Source organism: Panthera pardus, unplaced genomic scaffold (assembly GCF_024362965.1).
Source record: "Panthera pardus isolate Hobbes unplaced genomic scaffold, ASM2436296v1 HiC_scaffold_21, whole genome shotgun sequence".
Lineage (NCBI taxonomy): Eukaryota > Metazoa > Chordata > Mammalia > Carnivora > Felidae > Panthera > Panthera pardus.
The window spans coordinates 32,033,745-32,043,649 of record NW_026526777.1 but is presented as its reverse complement, the minus strand read 5'-3'; the positions used below and the strand labels follow the sequence as shown (position 1 = coordinate 32,043,649).

At 41.6% G+C, this 9,905-nt stretch overlaps 1 long non-coding RNA gene across 2 annotated transcripts; it reads right to left on the bottom strand.

Moving 5' to 3' along the window:
- Window positions 1-2,594: 2,594 nt before the first annotated feature.
- LOC128778899 (uncharacterized) lies at window positions 2,595-8,738 on the bottom strand. 2 transcript variants are annotated; one of them, XR_008424760.1, is made up of 3 exons: window positions 8,630-8,738; window positions 3,003-3,113; window positions 2,595-2,726 (listed from the first exon to the last, which is right to left on the bottom strand). It is a non-coding gene; the product is annotated as an uncharacterized LOC128778899 (long non-coding RNA). The 2 variants fall into 2 exon arrangements; XR_008424761.1 differs by lacking the exon at window positions 8,630-8,738 and adding an exon at window positions 4,084-4,149.
- Between the last annotated feature and the right edge of the window lie 1,167 nt (window positions 8,739-9,905).

The window sequence follows — 9,905 nt, the reverse complement described above, 5'->3', positions numbered from 1 at the left end:
GATATTGATTTCTTTTCAAATCAACAGCCTAATTCTTAAAATATTCACATTCTGCAGAGTCCGGATATAACTATATTATAAAATGAGATGTTTGAAAAGCATTTGTTTCCAGAAAGTATGGTCCCAAAGGCCCACATTTTAGTAAACTTGACTTTAGAAGACCTGCTCCAGGCAATTAAATCTATGTAACTTAACAAAGCCCAGGAGCAAGGCTGCCTTCTGCTGCACTATTAGAAAAAAAGATTTCCCTAAAAACTGCCTTTCTCTTATTCTATTCTTGAAAATGATTCTCTAAATATTGTTCTGCATTAAAGATAAAGTAAAATGATTCTTAAGTGAGCTCAAATTTATGTAAAAGGAAATGAATCTATGATGATTTGCATCCTTTCCTCTGGAAGGAGGAAGAAGGTAACACAAAAATGGAATATGTAGTGATTGGCTGAATTCATTCCTTGGCCCTTCAGAAATTATGTGCATTTCCCAAAAGCCTTTTCATTGCCAAAAAGCACAATCCTAAGTCATACACATTTTTTCCATTTGGAAAAAAAAAGTACATAATTGAAATGTTTCCAAATGCAAAAATATTTGATTGCACCTTTGAAAGTGGCTTTCAGAAAGGCCAATAAATCTATGGACCCAGTGATATGTAGAAAGAATCTAAAAATGTCATTGCTTATTTATGGTCTATCAAGTATCTGAAATATTCCGTTAGACATAGAAAATGAATGGAAGCTCTACAGACATCCCGACATCTCCCCAGAGTTCTTTATCAGTTATCTAGTGCTACATAAACACTTCCAAATACAGTGATTTAAAAGAGTAACAATGGTTTCTCACAATTCTGTGGGTTAGCTGATTTTTCCTGGGTTCACTCATTGTACTCCGTCCATTTTCTGTTCTAAAGTGGGACAGTTGGTCTTCTTTTTCTTTCTTTCTTTTGTTTTTTAGTTTTTTTAACGTTTACTTATTTTTGAGAGACAGACACAGAGCGTGAGCGGGGGAGGGCCAGAGATGAGGGAGACACAGAATCTGATGCAGGCTCCAGGCTCCGAGCTGTCAGCACAGAGCCCCACACGGAGCTCGAACTCATGAACCGTGAGATCATGACCTGAGCTGAAGTCAGAGGCTTAACCCGACTGAGCCACCCAGGTGCCCAGGCCTCTTTTTCCAAGTAGTCTCACATCCTGGAACTCTCTATGCCATGGCAGCCTAGGGGAGCACTCCAAGAGGCTCAAGGTGGAAACTGTAAAGCCTTTCAGAGGTCTAGGCTCCAGAATCTGGCAGCATCCCTTTTGCCACGTTCTCTTGGTCATAGCAAGTCACGAATAGAGCCTGGATCCAAGAGGGTGGAGAAAGAGATTCCACCTCTGGATAAGAGAAGTGACAAAGTCACATGGCAGTGGAGTGTGTATACTGGGATGAGGGGAATTTGTGTTCACTAATTCATGGTGCTATAACAAAATACCAGCGTGGGGAGCTTAGGAAGGGAAATGTATCTTTCACAGCTCTAGAGTCTGGGAAGTCCAAGATCAAGGCACTGGCAGATCTGGTGTATGTTGAGGACCTGCTTCCTAGGCAGCCATCTTTTTGCTGTAACCTCATCTAGAGGAAGCAGAAAGGGACCTTCCTCAGACCTCTCTGATCAGGACACTGATCCCATTCAGGACGGTGCTGCTCTCACAGCCTAATCATCTCCCAAGGCCCCACCTCCTACCACCACATTCGGCATTAGGTTTGCAACATACGAATTTTGGAGGGAACATAAACATTTAGTGTGCAGCAACGATCTACCACAGGTGAGTTGTAAGATTTGGTACTCAGATCAGGCATGATGAGTGGACATCTTTTTTGACGAGACAGATGATAACAGACTGAGAAACAGATCCATTGGTATTTTCTACCAGTACCCACTGATTCTTTGTGACTGTCTAGATGTGATGAAGTATCAACCTGGCCTAGGAAGTGGCTGGCCCATTGTAGAGCTGAATAGCTAAATAGATATTGAATGCATTGAATTAGGAAAACACATATGAGTAAAACCTTACTCGTTTCATGATAAATGAATTTCCAAGAAAATAATTCCACGGTGTTCCTCAAGACGCAGTGGGGTGAAGGAGAACTGATTCCACCTTCGGAGTCAGACTCACAGCTCTTCTATCACAATTTTATGTCACAGCACAGTTCAAAACGGTAATTGTGGTACAAAGTGGAAACTGCTCTGTGTGTGTGTGTGTGTGTGTGTGTGTGTGTGTGTGTGTGTGTGTGTGTAGTGGGGGGTGGCAGTCTAGTGAGCATTTCCTGTTGCTTGAAGGCTGTGGGGATCAGTATATCTCATCATGCTCCTAACTACAGAACACCTGGGTTGAAGCCCTGAGTGGATTATTGGATATGTGGCCCTGATCAGATCACAGGAGCTATCAGAATAAGGCTAACACCCTTCCCTGCTTCCCCACAGTTTATTGTGAGGGTGAAGTAACACGGTAGTAAATCTGGATGGTAATACCTGATACCTTCCAAAATCCAAAGCTGGAATGTGTGGAATACATTATTTTTTTCTCAAATGCACCAAATTGCTTACGGAATCATTGTAATCGATCTCGCACCAGAGAATTTACTACTTTGGAGTTTGTAAAGCAACGTACAAAAGCAATGTACATCCGAAAGGGTGCCCGATACAGTAATAATTGCAGCCATTATTCTCGTGTTGCGTAGAATACGTCCAATCCCTGAAAGAAAAAGCCAAGTAGATTTGAAGGAAGAAAACAAAAATCTGAACATTATAAAGACATTTGCCAATAGAGTCCCAATAATAATTTATATGAATTGAGTGGTGATATGTCATGGTACATAAAATCTGTTTTACATTTAATTTTACCCATATGCCTTCTCATTTCTGTTACCATTTTAATAAATGTATGAGGATGACCAGAAAAATATGTATGGTCGCTGGTGAATATGCCCTCCAAGAAAACTTAAATGACCCGAAGAGCAATTCCAGAGACCTGTATCGCTCCTGGAGATGCCAGTCCCAGATACCACCAGCTTCCATGTTTCCGCGTCCACAGCATTGCCTTGATTGTGCTTGCCTCGACCAGGTTAGAAACACAGCTCCACTAATATACAGTAAGACAAAACAAAAAGTTACTTTTAGCAACCATTTGAAAAGTTCAAAAATTTCACTAAGGATCTGAAGATCACAGAACAGACAACACAGTCTTAGTGTGCTGTCTTCTGTGTGCTCTTTTTTCCCTCTCTCATTTTCTTCCTCTCCTTAAGAAACAGAGAAAATACTGCTGTCCTTGTCTTCAGTAGATCAGCTCCACCCTCACGGAAGACACCAGAGGTCTCAGAATCCCCAAGTGACTGTATTAATTTCCCAACAGATTTCTCACTAAAATATCCCCATGCTAGCCAATAAGTGAGTAAAAGTATCTTCATAGTTTAGCATAATTTTATCTCAGGTTTCCACTGTATGAGCTGATGTCTATGTTCTGTTTAATTCACTGAGATTCCTAATGGCATTAATGTCAAACAAATTAAATTGGGGTTAATGTTCTTTTAAAACTTCATGTTATGCCCCAGCAACCTGTCTGCATGTCCAAACTCTCCCGTTTGCCACAGAGACCATCGTGTTCCTTCCCCAGCTAACTCTCCCTTCCCAATTTCCGCCCATGTCCTCTCTTGCTAAATCACAGATCAAATGGAGGTCATGAGGCATAAGTGCCTCAACGTGGTGTTCCTCCACCTTCTGTCTGGTCTCAGAGGAAGTGGTAACCCTCCTCCAAGCTCAAAGTTAATTTGGCCAGCTGTTCTGTTGATGCAATCAACCCCTACCCTCCTCCGTGGTTTCATCCAAGTCCCTCTCCTGACACCGCAAGCCTCTGTTTCAGCTGTTACAATTCTCCTTCACCCCCACTGTATCTATACTTCTCCCTTTCTTCTTGCCTCTGCAGCCAAACTCCCTAAAATGAAAGAACATAATCACTACGACGACTTATTTTTGTTGCTGGCATCCCTTCTTCCTTCATCTGATTTCCTTCAGAGGAACCCGTCCCTCCTGCCCCCTAGGGATGGGAACCTGACCGAAACAATGTCTTGATTGGCATGAGCAACACTGATTGAGTCGGAGATGGACGTGTGACCCAAGTCAGGCCAATTAGACTCAAGTTCAGTAATTTTGTTCAAGTCCTGGAGAAAGTACGTCTTCTTTACGGAGGACTCAGCACCTGGAAATACACAGTGCTGGAGCTGCAACAGACTGTCTGCCCACTCGAGGAGAGAGCCCAGCCTAGAATGGAGCAGACGTGGAAGACTAGCTGAGAAAAGGAGAGAAACTGGATTCTGGTGACGTCATCGGTGCTGCTGAGTGCAGCAGTGACTAAAGCCAAAAATAGTCTTGGATATTTTAGTTATATGAGCCAATAGATAGCTTTTTTGCCTAAGTCGTTTCGTTTGTGTTTTCCTTGACATTTTCAAGCAAAAAAAGAGTCTTATGTGATGCTCCTCACTGTTTCCAGTTTCTCGTTCATATTTTTTAAGTTTATTTACTTAGGGAAAGAACGCAAGCGGGAGAGGGGCAGAGAGAGAGGGAGGGAGACAGAGAATCCCAAGCAGGCTTTACACTGTCAGTACAGAGAGTGATGCGGGGCTCAAACTCACGAGATCATGACCTGGGTGGAAATCAAGACTGGGAGGCTTAACCGACTGAGTCACCCAGGCAGCCCTTGTTCATTTTTCAGCCCACTGTACTGTTTTCTAGTTTCACCACACCACTAAAAGTTCTGTCACTAAGTTAATCTCTTCTTGGCCAGGTGTTATGTAGCTCATCCTTTCTGTAGGATTTGAAAATATTGGCCAACCTCTCCTTGGTTTAAGTGACCTTATGCCTTGAATTTCTTCATTTCACTTTTGATTGGTTTTCCTCCTGTGCCTCTGCATTTTGTTTTCTCCTTTCCTCAAGTCGTAAATCTTATCACAATCAGAGTATCAGGCTCTTCTTATTCTCGAAATCTGCATTCCTTCCCTGGATGATTTCGCCAAACGTCAAGGTTTTAATGATCATTATATCTAGTAGTTTCCAAGTTTCTCTCTCTAGGTGTAATAAGTCCTCTTTTGAAGTCTAGATTCAGACCCCCAAATGCTGTCAAGGATGCATCCTTACCTAAATGTCCCAAATCACAAGTACCATATCCCCCCTCCAACCTGATTTACCCTTTTCTTATGTTTCCTGTATTTGCTTATGTTTGTATATTCATCATGTCTAGCAACAACATCTTGAACTTACAAGTTGGTCACCATCCTTGGCCCTTCCACCTTCGGTCCTCCTCTTTCCTACCCCTCATTCATCCCCAACTAGCTGCATGACCTTGGGGAAATGCTCTAGACTTCAGTGTTCTCATAACTAAAACAGAGATATCAGTAATATTTGTTTAGAAGACTAAATGCAACATTCACGTAAGGTACTGTGAACTGTGTCTGGTGCATATAATGCCTTAAGTAAATATTAGCTTTTGTATCAGTTATCGACTGATGTATTTAACAAGCTACCCCATAATTTCGTAGCTTAAAACAAGCAACTCATGAATGTACTTGCTCATGAAGCTGTAAATTAGTTAGGGCTTGGAGAGGACAGCTCATCACTGCCCTGTGCAGCATCTGCTGAGGTGGCTGGAGTCAGACTGGAAGGTCTTCTTCAAGATGGCTCACTCAAATGGTTGGCAAGTTGGTGCTGGCTGTGGCTGAGCTCACCTGGGGCTCTGGCCCAGCACCTAGGTTCTTCTCCATGTGTGTCTCTCTGCCCATTAGTTTTCCTCACAGTATAAGGAATGAACCCCCAGGAGACAAGAGGTGGGTTCCGAAAACAAGCACCCCACAAACAAGAAGTGGAAACTGTTAGTAGCTTAAGACCTGAGCCCAGAAGCTGGCACACTGTCGCTTCTACCATATTCTGTTATTCAAATCACAGGACCCAGATTCAAGTAGAGGGGTCACAACAATTTCTGAAGGGCAGATTGTCAAAGGGTTGAGGGGCCAAGTTATGAAACCACCATAGCTCTTTCCTTCCACACCACCACCCTTCTTCTCTCCATAGTCACCACCAGTACTTTGCTTTAGCTTTTAGTTTATTTCCTGAACTGTGGTCAGCAGCTCTTGTCTCCTTGCCTCTATTCTCACTCTCCTCCCATCTCTTCCCCACACTGATATTTCTAAGACTATGTTACCTCCTGTTAAAATCTCTTTGGTGGCTCCTCATGATATAGATAATATCCAGGGTGGCCTGGGTGGCTCATTTGGTTAAGCATCCAGCTCTTGATCTAGGCTCAGGTCATGATCTCACAGTTTGAGAGTTCGAGCCCCACATCTGCTTGAGATTCTCTCTCTCCCTCTCTCTCTGCCCCCTCCTCTCAAAATAAGTAAACTTAAGAAAAAAAAAAAAGAGTGGGATAGGAAATAAGGGTGGTGGTGTGCAATCTGTTAGATTATTAAAGAATAATATAAAAGCTTACTTTTTGTTCAATTTACATGTATTTTATTTTCCAAGAGTTAAGTTTTTAGGACACGATTACTTAAATGGTTTGGACCAATTACTTAATAAACAGAACTGTTAAGTATTTCATTTGTCCTATGACTGCCATGAAAAAATTACTGAGTTGCTAAGGACACATTAAGCTGAGAAAGTTTGGGAACCTTGCACATAACATATGAGACAGAAATTTAACAAAAGATATTTTATTTTTTTAAGTTTATTTTTACTTATTTTGAGAGAGAGAGAGAGAGGAGGGGCAGAGAGAGAGGGAGAGAGAATCCCAAGCAGGCTCCATGCTGTCAGCACAAACCCCGATGAGGAGCTTTAACTCACAGAACTGTGAGATCATGACCTGAGCCAAAATCAAGCATTGGACACTTCATCAACTGAGCCACCCAGGTGCCCCAACAAAAGATATTTTAAAAACTCTTGGCCACCTTTCCTTTCTAAAACCTCTTCCCCAGCCACCATGGCACCCAGTGAAGAGCAGTTTCCTTGTTTGCTTGAGTTTGTGAGTATGTTAGTCCGTGTGCTACACATCCTATTTCCTCTATCTCTCCCATAAATGTCAACCCTCTCTGGCCAATTTTATTTTTTCAAATTCTTAGTCTCCTCTAATACTTTGTGCCTCCTGTTCTGTAATCTCGGTTTACACTCCTTAATTTCTGTTCATTGTACTCTCTGGAACTTTGTCCGTGATTTAATGACTCTCCCATATCCTGAGTTTCTTAATAGCATGTATGCTACTCTTTAACCAAAACCAAGTTTTCCCCTGTGTACATGGCTTTTCCAATAGCCTTCTTAAATGGAAGCTTCTTATTATTCTCTCATAAGTATCTCCTTACATATTCTTTTACTAACTTGCTTTTCAAAGCTAATACTGACCTTTACTTTCTAGTCTGTTGGAAAGACTCGTGCTCCTATAAGACTCTTGCTGTGAAGTTATATCCCTTACCCTGCCCCCCAGCTCCTCTGTCATGAAGAGCCTTTTGTTCTTTACCCCTCAGTGTACCTTCCCCTGTTCATTGATGACTTTGCCCTCTGGCTCACAGTCCTTTTCTCCACCCTGTCTGGTCTCCATCCTGAGTGACCTCAGCAACCGTTGGACTGAGTCATCACACACCCAGGCCTCCCTATTCGTTGGTCTCCTCATCTCCAATTACCTGCCTTTCTACTCCACGTCAACCAGCCAGGGTCACAGCTTAGCCCAGACTTCTCCAAGTGTGGTCCTGTGGCTGGCTGCGCCGGGATTGTCTAGGAAGCTTGATAAGATACAGATTCCAAGGCCAATTGCCCACTCCTGTTGAATCACAGTTTTTGAGAAAGGGTCCTGGCATTGTAACAATCCTCCCAGGTGATTCTTAGGCAAAGTGACTTTGAGAACTACTGTGCTAAACTTGGTTTTCATCAGAAACTGCCTCAAAATCACATTCTGTAACCAGAATCTCCTATCCTTCTAGATCATTTTCTCCATTGTTCCCATTACAATTGCTCTCGATACAAATCAGCCGCTCCCTTTGCATTCTTTTTCTTCCTGCGCTCCCCTTTCATTTCACTTCCCTCTCTCTTTAGCTTAGATTTTTAAAGTAGTAAAAATAAAACAATTTTTCCTATTTGCTATGTGGCAGACACTGTTCTAAGTCCTTTACTATATTAATTCTTTAACGCTTACAATAACTTAATGAGGTAAGCACTCATTTTAATCCTCATTTTTTTTCTTGCCCAAATTTTCAGTTTTCTTGCCCTTTTATTCCTTCTGTGCTTCTGCCTAGCAATACCCAACCCAGGATCCACCCTTCAGTGCTTGTACTCTCGCCACTGAGCACAGCAGGAGGGATTGGTACAGTATGAGTTCAGGGTCACCTGCCCTAATGGGTGCTAATCACTCCATTTCTGGAGTTGGTATGCTCTCTTACACTTGGCAATCCCGTTCAACCCCTCCCTCCCTTTCTGCAGAGAACTTGGACTTCTACTTCATGTGAAATGTGAACTCTCAGAACAATACAATCTAAGCTCACCATCAGATCTACAAACACATCTCCATTAGCGCCCGTGCTTCTTTCATTGGCTCACATATTTAACAAATATTTATAGAATACTTACCAAGCGACAGACTTGTGCAATACTGTTTCAAGCAAGAGATAGGTTCTATGCCTGTTCCTATTTTACAATGTGAAAACTAACGGAGAAGTTAAGAAGCTTACCAGATTACAAATACAGTCAGCGGTGCAAGAGCTAGTCAGACCCAGTGTCGGAGCTCCTAACTGGTGGGTGGTACTGTGGCCCCACCCTCCTTGGAGTCTCTGGGCCAAGTGATGGGGAAGCTTAGCTGATGAGTTCTGCCTGGGGCCACAGAACAATGAGAGAGCTGGACTTTACCTCTTTTACATATTGGATTGTGTCCAATATGTTTTACATATTGGATTGTGGATTTTATTCAAAAAAAATTAATTAAAAATATTTTCTTAACAAAATTATTGGAGAAACCACTGTACCTCATTTCTCTAGGTCCGTTTATGAATAGCCACCCGTGATCTGTTTCTTCTGAGGTTAGAGCCCGTGGTTCAGAATAGCTTTGTTGACTCTAGAATCTATTTGCTTTATCCTCCAGACATTGAGGACTACATAATTTATTACAGTAAACTTTTGCTTTGTCATCCTGGAAGCTTAGGGCCAAATTCCAACTCAATGAGGAACTTGTGGCTTATCTCTTTGTGTTCTTTTCTCTTGGGCCTTAGCTATCCATTCCATTTTTTCCCCTGTTGGCTCAAATGTTTTTTAGCACATATTTTCAGTGAGTTGCTTCAAATCCATTTTAGAGCAAGATTTGACACAGAGATAATGTATATGAAACATTTTCTAAACTATAACTGTAAATGTACAAACATAAGGAGATAAATACAAGAGCTTTAGTCTTTCAACAACTGCCTTACAGTCCAGCTGTGTGTCTAAGATATGGAACTACCAATTTGGAGAACGAGATAGAGCCCTGTAATTCCCCCATCTGGACTTTTGGCAACTTTTGAAGGCAGCACCTACTTGAATTAAGGGTTCATTGCTCAGCAATTCAAGAAATATTGGGATTCCTCATTCTTTTTGATAGAGTGTTATTTTTGAAGCTAATTCATTGCTCTCATATACAAAGAACTTTATGCTATGGATATTTTTTCCAAATAACCAGCTTAATTTGATCTGTATACGATAAGTATTTAGAAATAATATGCCCACTAAGAATTTTTAAAGAGACTACTGCAGGCTTGCATGTTTACTTAAACAAATTATATGGTCACGCAGAAAAGCTCACAAGAGAAAAAAAGTATACAATAATGTTTTATAAAATGGAAAAAAATGACAGAGGCATTCAACCAACTATTAAATA